Source organism: Thermobia domestica, chromosome 3 (genome assembly GCF_964235325.1).
Source record: "Thermobia domestica chromosome 3, izTheDome1.hap1.1, whole genome shotgun sequence".
Taxonomy (NCBI): domain Eukaryota; kingdom Metazoa; phylum Arthropoda; class Insecta; order Zygentoma; family Lepismatidae; genus Thermobia; species Thermobia domestica.
In genome coordinates this window covers 71,781,065-71,796,623 of record NC_137456.1, presented here as the reverse complement: position 1 = coordinate 71,796,623, position 15,559 = coordinate 71,781,065, and positions in this window count along the sequence as shown.

The window sequence follows — 15,559 nt, the reverse complement described above, 5'->3', positions numbered from 1 at the left end:
CCTTGTAAACGAATTAAATCAAAATTATGGCAGTTGAGCATAAGTAAGCAAGTAATGCTTTATAAGTTCTTACGAGCGGGTACTGTCTTAGGAAGGACTCTGGAAGACGAGTCAGAATGCGTTGAATATAAACCATGAAAATAGTTTTATAACTGGTATATATATTTTTTTTATGACGTGAAAGTGAACTTTACAAAATTGTCTATATCATTCAGGATTTCGATTCGTTTCGAAATTTTACTCATTCCGGGCTTTCTTCTTTCTGTAATGAGAGAAAAGACCGTTACATTCTGTCATCAGCACGCCATTTGAAGAACCAGATTTTTGAGAAAGCTTAGTGTAGGGAACGATTTTATACCTAAGGAGCACTTTACTTTTTTAACGTCAGCTAACCTTACCCGCATTTAATGTAAAAGGGACAAAATAGTTAGTGAAAATTCGATGGGATTGCTTCAAAATCAATTGACCTGTTTTCTAAATTATTTAATCTATTAAATTACAAATACCTGCAGAAAGTTACGAAACATGCTAATATTATAGCTATTCATGCGCAGGTCTAAACTAAATCAGTACGTAGTTTCGCTTTCATTTGTTTTCATAGTTACAGTCACTTGTTTTGGACTGCCATCTATTCACAAGAATATAAAACATTCAATAGCTCTATGATCGTGTAAAAGTTGTTTCAAGCCCATTCGAGACTCTTGTTTAAGTGTCTTGAACAATACTCCTTTGAACATGTAAATTTGAAGTATTGAATGGTCTTGTTCAAGCTTTCTTGGATCCTCTACAAGCAGCATAACTAAGTTCAGATAGGGGCGCAGCATGGGGGCCCGAGTAATAGCGAGCGGGTGCGTCCATAGGGAGCAGGCGCATCAGCAATTGGGATATACGTATATATACGAGGATAGTGAAAGAGCACACTTACACATACAATACTTTCATTATTACTTAACATTATTTTCAATATGCTGTCATTGATGGTAATTACATATATTCACACTTTCATTCCTTCACGAAAAATGTAGGGCTTCACTCGTATTTTAACTATAAATTTTCTATTTGGTAGAATCTTCTGTCCGAGTGAACACCTAATTCGATTACATATATGACCACCATCGCAAATTTGCCTATTCCCTACGGACGCACCTCGACTATAGCCCTTCAGCTTCCCCTTGACAATACCGTAATAGATGAAAAAAATGCTTGTAATGAGCAGCTTGCAAAGTTTGGTGCCAGGTTTTGAGACATGTGTCTTTCATTATATGTACTAATTAAGTATGTATGTGTCTTATATAATTTTACGCAATTGGTTGACAACACTTTAGGAATAAGTAGATAATAAGTTTTACGCTATTCCCATGGAATTTTCCCCAAAAATACTGTATTTATAGACATAACTTTTATGCCCTCCTCAGGTTAACCTTTACTGGAAAATTGTTTAGAGAATACATTTTCGAAAATACTACGGGCTGATTTTGTCAAAAAAAAGTTACAGTGTGTATGTAATTTATTTCTAGTGGATCTCTATTGTAAAGCTACACTCTCACGTTTTTTTTAGCTACATATCCTCCTCATTTCTTTTTGCGAGTTAACAGACTTTACCTGAAATTTTAAAAAAGAACTGTATTCTTAATTTACACCGTTATTTTTTCGCTTTTTTATATCATCGTTACATCTTTCTGCGAGTTAACAGACTTTATCTGAAAATTAAAACAGAACTGTACTCCTAATCTACACTGTTATTTTTCCGTCTTTGCAAGAACAAAGTTCAGAACATTTATTACATTTTTTGATATAGCAAACATTGCATCTATGTATTTGCTGCTTACCATGTTAATGCTTCATCATAGTAGAATTGAGTTTCGGAGTTTTACCTTGAACTTTTTTTGACAAAATTTTAGGCTCGCTCGAGGTGTGGCTAGACCAATCAGCCCTCAGTGTTAACCGTACCTGAGGGATCACTTTGGAAGGTTGAGGTATCCCACAGGTACTCCCATGCGCAAAAAATATTGCGCGTATACTGTAACTCACGATTTTTCGCAATTATTCCATTTTCCTTATGTTTATGGGTAAAATTCAGTTATTAGTATGTGGAGATAATAGAAAGCAATCCATCTAAGGAGATATTTCAAAAAAATGTAATAAAATAATAAAAATATAAGCAAAAAACAAAATTATGTTCGGTTTTGTGTATACTGGCAATAATGTTTTCGAGGGATTTTTTGCAGTAGCACAGCACGATTGCAGAGGGAATAACTTTAGTTGAATCAAGGAACTGGAAAGTGGACTAATATATTGCATTTATTGGCTTAAATCTAGGGTGTAAATTGTCTACCAAATATAAATTAGCTTCTGTAACCAAGATGTTATACGGAAGTATAGAAACAAAGAGAAAAAATGTTGTCTTAAGTTTGGAAGTGACATGCTCTATAGCCATGAGCATTTATTTGTTAAGAAAAAGACAGGCAACAAAAGGTAGTCTGTGTGGTCAAGTGGGTAGAGTGGCGGACTAGTAATTCTTATATTGTTTTGACACCAGATCGAATCCCATGCGATCCCATCCAATTTTTTCTTTAAAAAACATTGTAGAAAGTGTATAATTTTTATGTTAATAAGAACCGAAACAATATAATAATGAAATAACTTTTTGTTTTTTCTGATGACGTATTTATTTAGAATTAGTGTATGCTGTTGTATAGCTTCTTTTATCATCCTCTTTTCTTGAAAAAAAATTGTCTCCAATAAAGTATGAAAAATATATATAGACAGAAAGAGACATCTTAGTATCAAACGTGATTAATCGTGATGAATTAAACAAGTTTCCCGTTGTTAAAAAAGAAAACTATAGAAAATTATTGAATTTGGTCTTTAGGTTTTTAGCATGCTATATATATTCTTTATAAGACTATACTTTATAAGGGAAGATGTGCGATCATACCCACAAATTTAACTAGTGAGTGAAAGATGTTTTCGGCACAAATATTTTACAGGTTTAGGTGCATGAAACACCAATACGCCATGGTCTCGACCTTTGTTTATTCCACATTATTATCCGACATATCATAGCAGGTAAAAAGCAGCATCAATTGTCAAGAAGAACTGCAAGTTGTGGTCTGTTTTCGATGCTCCGGACTCGATCGCCTAGCACGCCCGTCTATACCATGACTCATACGTCTATCATTCAGTGCAGGCACGTATCCAGCTTTTCTTTTCGGAGGGGGCCCAACACGAATTCTCGTAAGCATGTAATTCTAATGTTTCAAAAATATCAATAATAATAATAATAATAATAATAATAATAATAATAATAATAATAATAATGCAACAGTTCTGTATTTCTCTTAAACGTTTCTTACTTTTCATTTATGAACCGGTCAAACTGCATTGTAACACAAACGAAATCAAAAAATATTTTCTAGAGACATGTAAGGAAAACTGTCTGCTACGTATATCACATAAAAAAAATAGCAAATGGCTATGAGTGTAGCGTTCTAATACAGTAATGTTATAAACAAAACGGAAACGAAATTATAATCCCATTTAAAAGTGTGCTTTAATTCCACCTGGTTTCAATGGCATTACGGTATATTCTTACAAGTAACACTCCGATTTTGATAAAATTTGGCAGGTAGATACTACACATAAAATAAACGAATACATGTTTCTTTTTTTCTGCGGAAAAACGATTTTAGGGAACAAAAGCCCCCACCCAAAATTTTGAAAATTGACGCCCGACAGGCAAAAACAAGTGGACCAAAGTGAACGAAATTGTGCACAGATATGGCAGACGCAAAATGAAGGAATACGTGTTTTGTATTTTCCTGGAAAAAACGGTTAGGTGGGGCACAGACTCCTCCAAACCTTTGATCACGAAATATCAAAAGTGCTAGTAACAATATGTCAGATGTGTGTAAAGGACGAATTCCAACGACACTTTGTGTATATACGATACGCAAAAACTAAACGAATACCTTTTTTTTTTTATTTTCTGGCGAAAAAATGGCTTTTGGGGGCAAAAGCCCCCATCCAAAATTTTGAATGTTGATGCCCGAAAGGCAAGAAAAAGTGAATCTAAATGAAAGAAATTGTGCCCAAATATTGTAGACGTAAAATGAGGAATACGGGTTTTGTATTTTCCTGGAAAAAAGAAAAGAAAAACGTTTGGGTGGGACACAGACCCCTCCAAAACTTTGATCGTGAAATATCAAAAGTGCTAATAACAGTATGTCAGAAGTGCCCAAATTTACATGAAGAATTGGAACGACACATTGTGTAGGGACAATACACAAAAAACAAACGAATACGGTTTTTTTTTCTGCGAAAACATGGTTTTAGAGGGAAGAATTCCCCACCCAAAATTTTGAAATTTAAGGCCAAAAAGGCAACAAGAAGTGCACCGAATTGGATGAAATCGTGCACACATATTCTAGACGTAAATTGAGGTAATTGTGTTTCGTATTTTCCTGAAGAAAAAAAAACCGGGTGAGTGGGGCACGGATCTTTTTAATTGGTTATTACGAAATATCAAAAGTGCAAATAAGTATACGTCAGAAGTTCCTAAAAGTATGGAGAATTGCAACGAAACTTCGTATAGGGACAATTTGCAAAACAATAAATGAAATGTGTTTTAATTTGTACGGAAAAACAGTGTTGGAGCCTAGAGCCACTCCGAAAAAAAAAATATTACCGTAAAAGTGCAGGAACGAGTGGACCGAAGCAAATGAAATTGTGTGTAGATATTGTATAGACTGTATGTAAAATAAGGACTTTCGTGTTTTTAAGATGTCCCTATCAATTTTGGCACATCAACAGCAAACAGGAAATTAATCGGCACGTGTTTTTGTTTATGCGGAAAATCATTGTTAGGGTTAAAGTTGCCTCGTGAAATACTATAAAATACGCTATACTGTTTGTGATTGTTGTTGATCTGCCAAATTTGAATAAATCTGATGGAGACACTTGTGAAACAGGAGAGGCTTTATTTATCATATCCAATATCTATAGACAATTTCATTGGCTTCGGTCCACTCCTTCCGACACTCAACACCACGGTCCACTCAACAGTATTTTTCTTTTCAGGAAAATACGAAACACGTATTCCCTCATCTTACCTCTACAACATTTGTGAACAATTTCATTCAGTTCGGTCGATTTCTTCTTCCCTTTCGGGCGTCAAATTTCAAAATTCTGGGTAGGACCTCTTGCCCCCTAAGACCGTTTTTTTTTTCACAGGAAATAAAAAAAGCCGTATTTCTTTATTTTTTGCTTATTGTCCTAACACAAAGTTTTGTTCCAATTCTTCATGTAAATTTGGGCACTTCTGATATACTGTTATTAGCACTTTTGTTATTTCATGATCAAAGGTTTGGAGGAGTCTGTGCCCCACCTAACCGTTTTTTCCAGGAAAATACGAAACCCGTATTCCCTCATTTTTCGTCTAAAATATCTATGCACAATTTCATTCACTTCGGTTCACTTTTTCTTACCTTTCAGGTGTCAACTTTCAAAATTTTGGGTGGGGGCTTTTTCCCCTAGAACCGTTTTTCCGCAGAAAATAAACAAAAACCGTATTCGTTTATTTTTTGCGTATTGTTCATACACAACGTGTCGTTGCAATTCTTCATGTCCTTTACACACATCTTACATGTTACTAGCACTTTTGATATTTCATGATCAAAGGTTTGGAGGTGTCTGTGCCCCACCTAACCGTTTTTTCCAGGAAAATACAAAATACGTATTCCCTAATTTTACGTCTGCAATATCTGTGCACAATTTCGTTCACTTTGGTCCACTTGTTTTTGCCTTTCGGGCGTCAACTTTCAAAATTTTGGGTGAGGGCTTTTGCCCCCTAAAACCGTTTTTCCGCAAAAAATAAAAAAGCACTTATTTGTTTACTTTATGTGTAGTATCTACCTGCCAAATTTTATCAAAATCGGAGTGTTACACTGGGGAAGTGTTACTTGTTAGAATTATAACAACAACTCATTGCCCACAGTTTGAACACTGACTCAAAGTAATCTGATATAAAAGAACCTCAAAAGGAAAAAAGTAGGTTTATTAAAAAGTGTTTGAGGTTTGGAAAGGGACAGCTTCCAGGACCTCACGCTGGATACGTCCCTGAGTCAATGCATTATATTTGTTTCTTGCAAAACATGATTATTAGATGAGTGATATGTAAAATTATATCATAGTTTGACTTTTAATAGGTCTTTCCTTAACACACCCATATTATCCGGCATTCTGCCTGTCTGTTTTATGTCGGATAAACGAAACTCTACTGTATTTCCAAAGATAGAATATACACAGGGGCTAGCGGTCTGCACGGGCCGGAATTTTTAGAACGGACCCTGCCCGTCCCCTTTAATTTATAATCTATAGGCATTAGCGGATTAAGGGCGGAGCCAATGGAGCCCAGGCTTCGGGACCCCAAGCTCAGAGGGCTCTTTAAAATCCCTCTGTTTAACAGTAAAATATAGTAATCAACTTATATTATAAGCTCCAGACCGATGCTAATTATTTTCCGCTCGCGGTATCGCTAGATTTAAGTCTTTCCATCAGCAGCATTTAACTGTTAATAATGAATGCAATTATTTAATTGTTAATAATGGATTTAACTAAACTAATTATTGTAAACTTGGAGCACATTCAAATATTACAGCATAGTTCTCGGTAGTTCCATAAACCTATGAGGCTGTGGAAGGCAGCAAAGAAAATTTATGCACTGGAACTATTCTTAACATAGGGCCCCCTTAAAATAGTCGGCTCTAGGTCCCCAAAAGCCTTAATCCGCCCATGTCTATAAGCAATATTTCACGAAAAGCATGTATTTTTTAACAAATGTGTTTGTCATCAAGTTTTCATAAAGTAGTCCCTTTCTCCTTTAAGCAATTTCAGAGGCCACGGTGTTTCAGTGGTAGAGCGTTCTCTTCTTGTGCATGGAGTCCTTGGTTCGATCTATGCTCGCGCCAAGTGAACCTTGTGCTGGACACTGTGTGCGTGAGTTTTCTCGGGGTTCTCCCGTTTTATCCCACTTTCTTCATTCGACCATTTCATTCATTTCTTATCATCACTGTCTCCTTTAGCCTAGCCGGCATAACGTGGGACGTAAAACTTAAAGGTTTCATTTCAAATCATTTCAATCAAAAAACAGTTGTAGGAAGTATGTAATTTCGAATAAAACAAACTACTATATACAATTCTGAGTATATTATTCTTTTATGAAATTCTCGCGAACCTTATTTCTAAATCGAAGGGTAAGAAGACTAAATTCACTCTCTTATTGTTATAGATCCATTTCAATTGAAGCAGTTGGAATAGTTGGAAAAAATTAAAAAGCCATACCCTATATTCCAGTGTGGCACAATTGGTATAACGCGGCACACTGGTGTGTCTAGCAAAGTGAACAGTGTGACGCAAACTGTTTCCTATTATTTGCAAGAAAATTTGTCGAGTTTCTGTTATTTATTATTATTATTATTATTATTATTATTATTATTATTATTATTATTATCAACGATTCTTCCATGGACAGCTGTCTGTATACGGTTAAGCAACCACAAGTATCACATTGAGGGATAATGCAAAAGTCTATTTGCTTGTATATTCTATCGGGAATAACTGCATCCGTCTAGAAAGCTAGGACTAACAACAAAGGGATCCGATGTTCTGACCGCACACCGCCCCAAATCGTGAGTGCTACAAGTTCTCTTATACGCCTTAGCACAATAAGGGCTGTTGCGTTAAGGGAGAGAGAGAAACAACTTAATTCCATTGCAGTTATATGCTTATTAAATGTTAACTTATGTTTATAAATTATGTAAATGATCGTATCGTTTTCTGTTTATTATTATTATTATTATTATTATTATTATTATTATTATTATTATTATTATTATTATTATTATTATTATTACTATTATTATTATTATTATTATTATTATTATTATTATTATTATTATTATTATTATTATTATTATACATTTCTTAATAGGTTGATTGCCACGTGTATGGAATTCCATACACACGGCTCTCCTGTGCAGCAGAACGTGATGATTTTCCATACGCAAACAATGTAGATATTCCAAGTTTGTTGTGTTCGTTTTATAGGTGTGTATGTAATTAGATACATATGGCGTAGAAATCAAAATTTAATATCCATGCCACGTATATGCAAAACCATACACAAAGAAATTTATGAACAAAGACATTGAGTTTCAGTTTATCGTCTCGTTCAGCAACGAAGCTATATGAGACTTCGGCCTACTGATTAACGTGGACTCTAAACCACGTGAGCTCTCGCCGGGAATCGAAGCCGTGTCTTCCACGTCAAAGGCGCATGCGCTAACCGCATATCCACTAAGGAGCTCATGAACAGAGACATTTATGGGCTAAAACAAAGGCGAAAACAAAGATGTGTGATGTGATTTTGAGTTTATCGTCTCTTTCAGCAGCGAGGCTATATGAGACGTGGACCTACGGATTAAAGTGGAATCTGAACCACCTGAGCTCCCGCCGGCCGAAAACAAAGAATGTTCATTTCTATGCAAACCTATGTAGGCCTACGGACTTCAATATTCGCCCTCAAACGAAAGTGAAGACTATCCATGATTCGCAGTATTGAACTCTCTCTCACCTCTGTATTCTCCTAACATGTCTCCCAGCGATTACATTTTTTGGCGTCTCAATCACTTCTTATGTTAGTAGGATAGCTTTACCTAGAGGCCACTGATTAACCTGGCATTGTATTTTTCACTTTTTTACCTTTGGAATTGACAATCATCGTTTGGACATTTCAGTCGCACCTACCTAATATTAACAATGTTTCTACGATAATTTCGTAACATTGTATTATTTCTTTGTTGATTAGCTTGGTTAGGCTTATTTAAACACTTTTTTTCTTTGCACCGACGTGTAACATCTCTTGGACGAAAATATACTAGCTCTCACTGGAAATCAAATCCAGAACCAATGCACTTGAACCATTTGACCACAACAAGGCACATTTAAAAAGAGGTTTCGATTTCGTTCGGAAAATTGTGACTAGGTGTAACATTAAAAATACATTTAAGAAAGGGTACGGAGCAAACGCACTGTACTTTCTCGCTTGAATTTCTTACACTGACTCGTGTTAGGCTGCAACTATTATTGAAACATTTATTTGGGAAATTGCGAATAAAATAATATTTTGGAAAACTTTGCTAGAAGAAACTTCAGGCTCAAAAGTAAAGTACCCATTGGTCATATTTTGGTTAGAAATAACTTGATCCATATATTAGAATTATTAAGGATATAATTGTATGCGAACTATAAGCAAAAGCGTCTGAGTAATTTCTGAGAAAATCATGAAAAAAGTCACCCCAAGAATAAATTATCCTTTGTGGATCTTTTCAGGACAAACAAGCTATGCTATATTGTTAGTGTTTTCATAAAACATTTATTTATGAAATACGAACACAATCGCCTGAGTCGTTCTTGAGAAAATCGCAGGGTAAAACTTACTGTCAAAAGTATTATACCACTTCTAGATTTTCCGGATGAGGGAATTATACCATATAGCTAGGTTATTTATGTAACATGTATTTATAAAATATGAACAACAAACTCTCCTGAGTTGTTTTTAGGAAGGTCATCGTTAAAAGCTTACCCCCAAAGGTAAACTCTTCTATCTGTAATTTTGACAGTATATCGAATAATTTTTAAGCAAATCGTCGGGAAAAATTTCACTGTCAAAGTAAACTCTCTCTTTTGGATTTTTCTTTTCGGAACAAGCGAGTTATGCATATTGTAAGAGTGTTACAGACAATATTTTTACTGAAATTAGAAGAAATTTGTCTCAGTTATTACTGAGAAAATTGTCAAAAAAAAATTCAACCCTTGAGAAAACCACTTCTTCTGTATGTTAACAGAATAAACGATTTATGCTGTATATTAGTTTATTAATGAAACATTTCTTTACGAAATATGAACAAAATTGCCTGAGGCATTAATGGGAAAACCATCGGGGGAAAGCTCACCCTAAGAGTAAACTACTCCTTCGAACGAGTTGTCATATTGTTAGGTTATTAATAATACGTTTATTTATGAAATGTGGTTGAGAAAATTGTGGAAAAAGAACGCATACCATACAGTAAATTACACCATATATAATTTCTCAGAAAAAATATTCATATACGGTGGATATTTGTTAATAAAATATATATTTATAAAAAGTAAATAAAATCGTCACAGCTTTTTTTTCTTGAGAAAATTGAATTATTTTAAATTTTAATCCTTCAGTAAATTACCCTTACCTTTAGGTGTCGAAGGATATAAAATTCGAAAGATAGTATGTTATTAAAACGTTATGTCTAGAATTCGGTCCAGATACGTTGAACAGTATGGCCTCTATTTGGGTGCATGTAAAAGCGTGACGAACCGAGAGACGAATAGATGGACAGACATCGAAAAATAATTTTTTCGATATGTAGGAGCATTGTAGCTTGAATTCATTGAAATCTAGTATTCGGTTTTTATAACTATCACCACACTTTCTTCTTTCGTCGCTCGACTGTGAAAACGAATAGGCCTATACCGACACGTAAGGTGATAATTTGTAATCCCAAAAATTTAATTTGTTATGTTTAATGTGTTGTCACGCTAGAAAAAAAAGCTTATGCATGTTACATCATTTTATTATCAGTTTTTCACGCTACTATATAATTCGGTATGATTATAATTAATACCCATGGCATCTTTTGGAAGCATTCGTGTTCCTCACAAATAGAGCTGTTAATTTAATTTTGTTTAAAGAAAGCATCCCTTATTTCCTTACACAGACTTATGATTGCATTTGTTGCACTTGTGGATATGAAACAAAAGGAGAGAGAGAGAGAGTCAATACTCTAAAAAGAAACACACACACTGAAACACTAGAACAGTAATTTAATATCAGCTTTTTTTTTTCTTCATGACAACGAGCTATCGCTGTGACTGTGTTCGCCACGCTGTGTGTAAGGCAGCAGGTCGCGCATGTTTTTTTTTTTTTTTTTTTTTTTTTACTGTTCCTGACTCACAGACACTCGCAGTGAGTTGAAGTTACTTCTGCTGACGGAGAGGGAATGATTAAGCATATCATACCATAAACTGAAAACAATCGCTATTAGTAATAATACACTAATTCTAAATAAATACGTCATCAGAAAAAACAAAAAGTTATTTCATTATTATATTGTTTCGGTTCTTATTAACATAAAAATTATACACTTTCTACAATGTTTTTTTAAAGAAAAAGTTGGATGGGATCGCATGGGATTCGATCTGGTGTCAAAACAATATAAGAATTACTAGTCCGCCACTCTACCCACTTGGCCACACAGACTACCTTTTGTTGCCTGTCTTTTTCTTAACAAATAAATGCTCATGGCTATAGAGCATGTCACTTCCAAACTTAAGACAACATTTTTTCTCTTTGTTTCTATACTTCCGTATAACATCTTGGTTACAGAAGCTAATTTATATTTGGTAGTCAATTTACACCCTAGATTTAAGCCAATAAATGCAATATATTAGTCCACTTTCCAGTTCCTTGATTCAACTAAAGTTATTCCCTCTGCAATCGTGCTGTGCTACTGCAAAAAAATCCCTCGAAAACATTATTGCCAGTATACACAAAACCAAACATAATTTTGTTTTTTGCTTATATTTTTATTATTTTATTATATTTTTTTGAAATATCTCCTTAGATGGATTGCTTTCTATTATCTCCACATACTAATAACTGAATTTTACCCATAAACATAAGGAAAATGGAATAATTGCGAAAAATCGTGAGTTACAGTATACGCGCAATATTTTTTGCGCATGGGAGTACCATTCGTCTAGGGGAACCCTACGCGGTCGACTATGCATATGGCCCTTAGACCCGTCACTACGCGGTCCTTTTCTGAGCCACCCAACAAGTGCAGGAAAGCCCTCCCCGGCAGCAAGTTAGACAGGTGCAGCCAAGAAGTGATAGAAGACAGCCTCCACAACACGGCGCTGTATGCTCCAGTTGATCCAACCGCACAAAAAGCTACCATAGCGACCCCACATGAAGAGCCCTCTTCTGCTAGCGACTCCAGTTCCAGCTCCCCAGTGGACCTCTCGACACTGAATATCGACGACCTGGTGGTTGTGGTGGACATGGGCGACGCCACAGGCCAGGCCCCGGATCTCCCCTGGGTTTCAATATCCCAGAAAGACGGCGCGACCTCCAATAGAGGGCCCCATTTACTCCCTAATGCAGTTTAGAAACATGTTTCCTCCCCTGAGTGTCAACGCCCAGAGTGATGAAAATGCGGCCTTCACGTCGACAGCGCCTCCACCGGCAGCAGCATCCAAAAAGATACCTCCGATCTACATCTATAACATCAACAGGTTTGCCTTCGTGAAATCCATAGTCAAGACCCTATCTGCCCCCCCCCGAAAAAAAAACTGGAGCAGCGTCGCGGCTATGTCGAGCTTCAATGCACTACACCGCGCGAGTTCAAGAAGTTGGACGCCATTTGCTCCAGGCAAGGCTACTCCTATTCCACGGAACTTCCAAAAGCATCCGGACCAATGAAAGTGGTCCTACGCAAGCTTCCCATAGACGCTGAAACCAAGGACATTTACGAAAATCTAGTGGACCAAGAATTCCCGGTCATCTCGATTACCCAGCTTCAAGGCAGACCTGACAGCACAGGGCAGCGTGCTCACTTCCCGCTCTTTCTGGTGCACCCCACTAAGTCAAAGGAAGCAAAAAAAGCTATGACATACGCTATATCCTATGGTATAGTGTGGAAATTGAGCCGTACAAAGGCGCGGAATTTCTTACAATGCTTCCACTGCCAGCGCCTCGGGCACTCCCAACTAACGTGCCAGCGGACGCCCGGTGCGTAAAATGTAGCGACCAGCACCATACGTCGGAATGTCTCAAGGAGACCCGTGAATCGCCAGCGTAGTGTGTCAACTGAGGGGGAATCACCCCGCCAACTAGCAAGGATGTGAATATATCAAAACGGCCAAGAGCAGAAGAGCAGCCAACCAACAACAGTCGAACACCTGCACAGAACAACCTGCTAGAGCACCCAACACAAAAGCTTAAACCGATTTCAGCCCTTCAGCGGCCCCCAAAGCCAAGTCCACCCCTGCCAACAAGACCACTCCAACCATCAAAAACATCCCCGCAGCAACCGCATAAGAACGGTGACAGTGAAACTAGTGCCAGTGCAACCAGTGACAGTGCTAAGATTACAAAAAAAAAAAAAAAGTGTGACCCACGGATACCACCACCAAGCACTCCCGTACTAGCCAACAGACCACGCCTCCATCTGCAGAAACCAATCCAGCCAACGAACCCTCGCTCGCAGACTCTATCAAAGAACTTCTAGATCTCTTCAAGGAACTGAATCTCACATCCATCATTGAGAAGCTGAAGGAAGGTCTAAGAAAGATAATTGCAGCCACAGATTCCATCACCAAAATGACTACTGTCCTGGAAGGAGCCGCAGACCTTTTGGATGGTGGGACGCAATAAATTTGCTATTACCCGCAATCTGATAGTGGCGTGTTGGAATGCTGCCGGCATAACAGACCAACGTGAGGAACTCCAGTATTTCCTCACCCGAGAAATAATATACGTGGCCCTCATCTGCAAAACCCACCTGAAGCGACAAGCAATTCACTGTCAGGAACTACACAACATACCGCTCAGACCGACAAGGACCCATGGGCGATATGGCCATTCTCATAAAGTCGCACATTGCCCACGACCCTCTCCCCATGCCGGCACTAACCTCACTTGAAATTATAGGAGTAACGGTCCACTCCCCGGATGGCTAACTGCAGCTGATTTCCGCCGACAAACCTCATAAAATGGGCCTCTTAACCCGCCGGATTCCACTCTTCTCAGGAGGCTGGGACACCGAGTGCTGGTTGCCGGAGACTTAAACAGCAAACACGCACACTGGAACTCAAGAACCTCCAACCGAAGTAGCCGCATTCTCCATCAGGCTCTCCGTGGCGTCGACTTTCTGCCTTCCGTGCCCACGAAACACACGCACTTTCCCCATAATGGCGGATAGCCCGATATCTTGGACATGGTGCTTAGCACAAACATCACCTTGACGGACGGCCCCATGGCCATTCCGGAACTCAACTCAAACCATCAAGCTAACAGTGGCCCTCCGAACACATGCAAGGCAACTACCTACACTGCGACAGACCAACTGGTAGCAATACACGGACATTCTGGTAGCATTGGTGGACCCCGGTTCCCTTTACACACCCCTGAAGATATCAACGCAGCAGTAGCATCCTTAACTTCCAACATTCTCACTGCGATGGATGTGACCACCACCACCAGCAACAATCCATCTCACCAGCAGCAACCAGACCCAGCAGAGGCCCGCACATCGACACTCATCCACCTCAAATGAACAGCACGAATACTTTGGCAGCGAACTCGACACCCAGAATACAAACGTATATGGAACTCCCTTTCCTCCACAATAAAGAAGAGGCTCCTCCACAGGTGTCTGTAGAAGTGGAATAACACCCTATAAGAGATGGACACACCATCACGTGACTTCTGGCGACTAGTCAGAACACTCGCCCGACCTACTGGCCCAGCACGTGCGCAACCCCTCAGAGGTCCTCAAGGATTGGTGTACAACCCGGAAGAGCAAACCACCCTCCTTGAGGACTACCAATGATATATATTTTGACGCTAAGACGCTGGAGGCAGTTCAGCACTCCATCCACACTGCCGAACACCTTCAACTGCTGAACCACCCCGACTGGTATGCCCAAGACAAGTGGAACAAATTGTAAATCAACTCTCGACCCACCGGATCTCATCCCACCCCAAGCGCTCAAACACGCGCCAAAGAAAGACATAGTGCTCCTTTGCCGCTTGATCAACGCCATCTTCAACACCGGCCACTTCCCTCCAGCCTGAAAGGACGCAAGAGTCATACTCATCCCTAAGACGCTAAGCAACAGACCTGAACTCAAAAACCACCGCCCCATCAGTTTATCTCACCTCAGCAAACTGGTGGAAAGGTCATCCAATGGCGGTTGCAGCAGCATATTACAGACCAGGACATTCTCCCGCCATATCAATTTGGTTTTCGACCAGGACACGGCACGACAGTCCATCTGGTGCGAGTGGCAGATGACATCACCTTCAAATTTAACGAACATGGGCACACTTTAGGCCTTTTCTTGGACATAGAAAATGCCTTTGACAAAGTGTAGCACGAAAGTCTCATTCATAAACTCATTCACGCGAGTTTCCCAACCTACCTCGTGAAACTGTTACACAAAACAGGAGTTTCCATGTACACCATGCACGCCACACCACCACGTCAAGAGGTATTAGAGCGGTATTTCCGCAGGGTTCCTGACTCTCCCCCATTCTTTCTCTACAACATATATACCAGCGACATCCTTCAGACCGCCAACACCATCACTGCCACATATGCCGATGACACCGCATTGTTTGCCAGCCATCTGACTTACTGGTATGCAGAAGTCTACTTGCAGCTACACATCCACATGT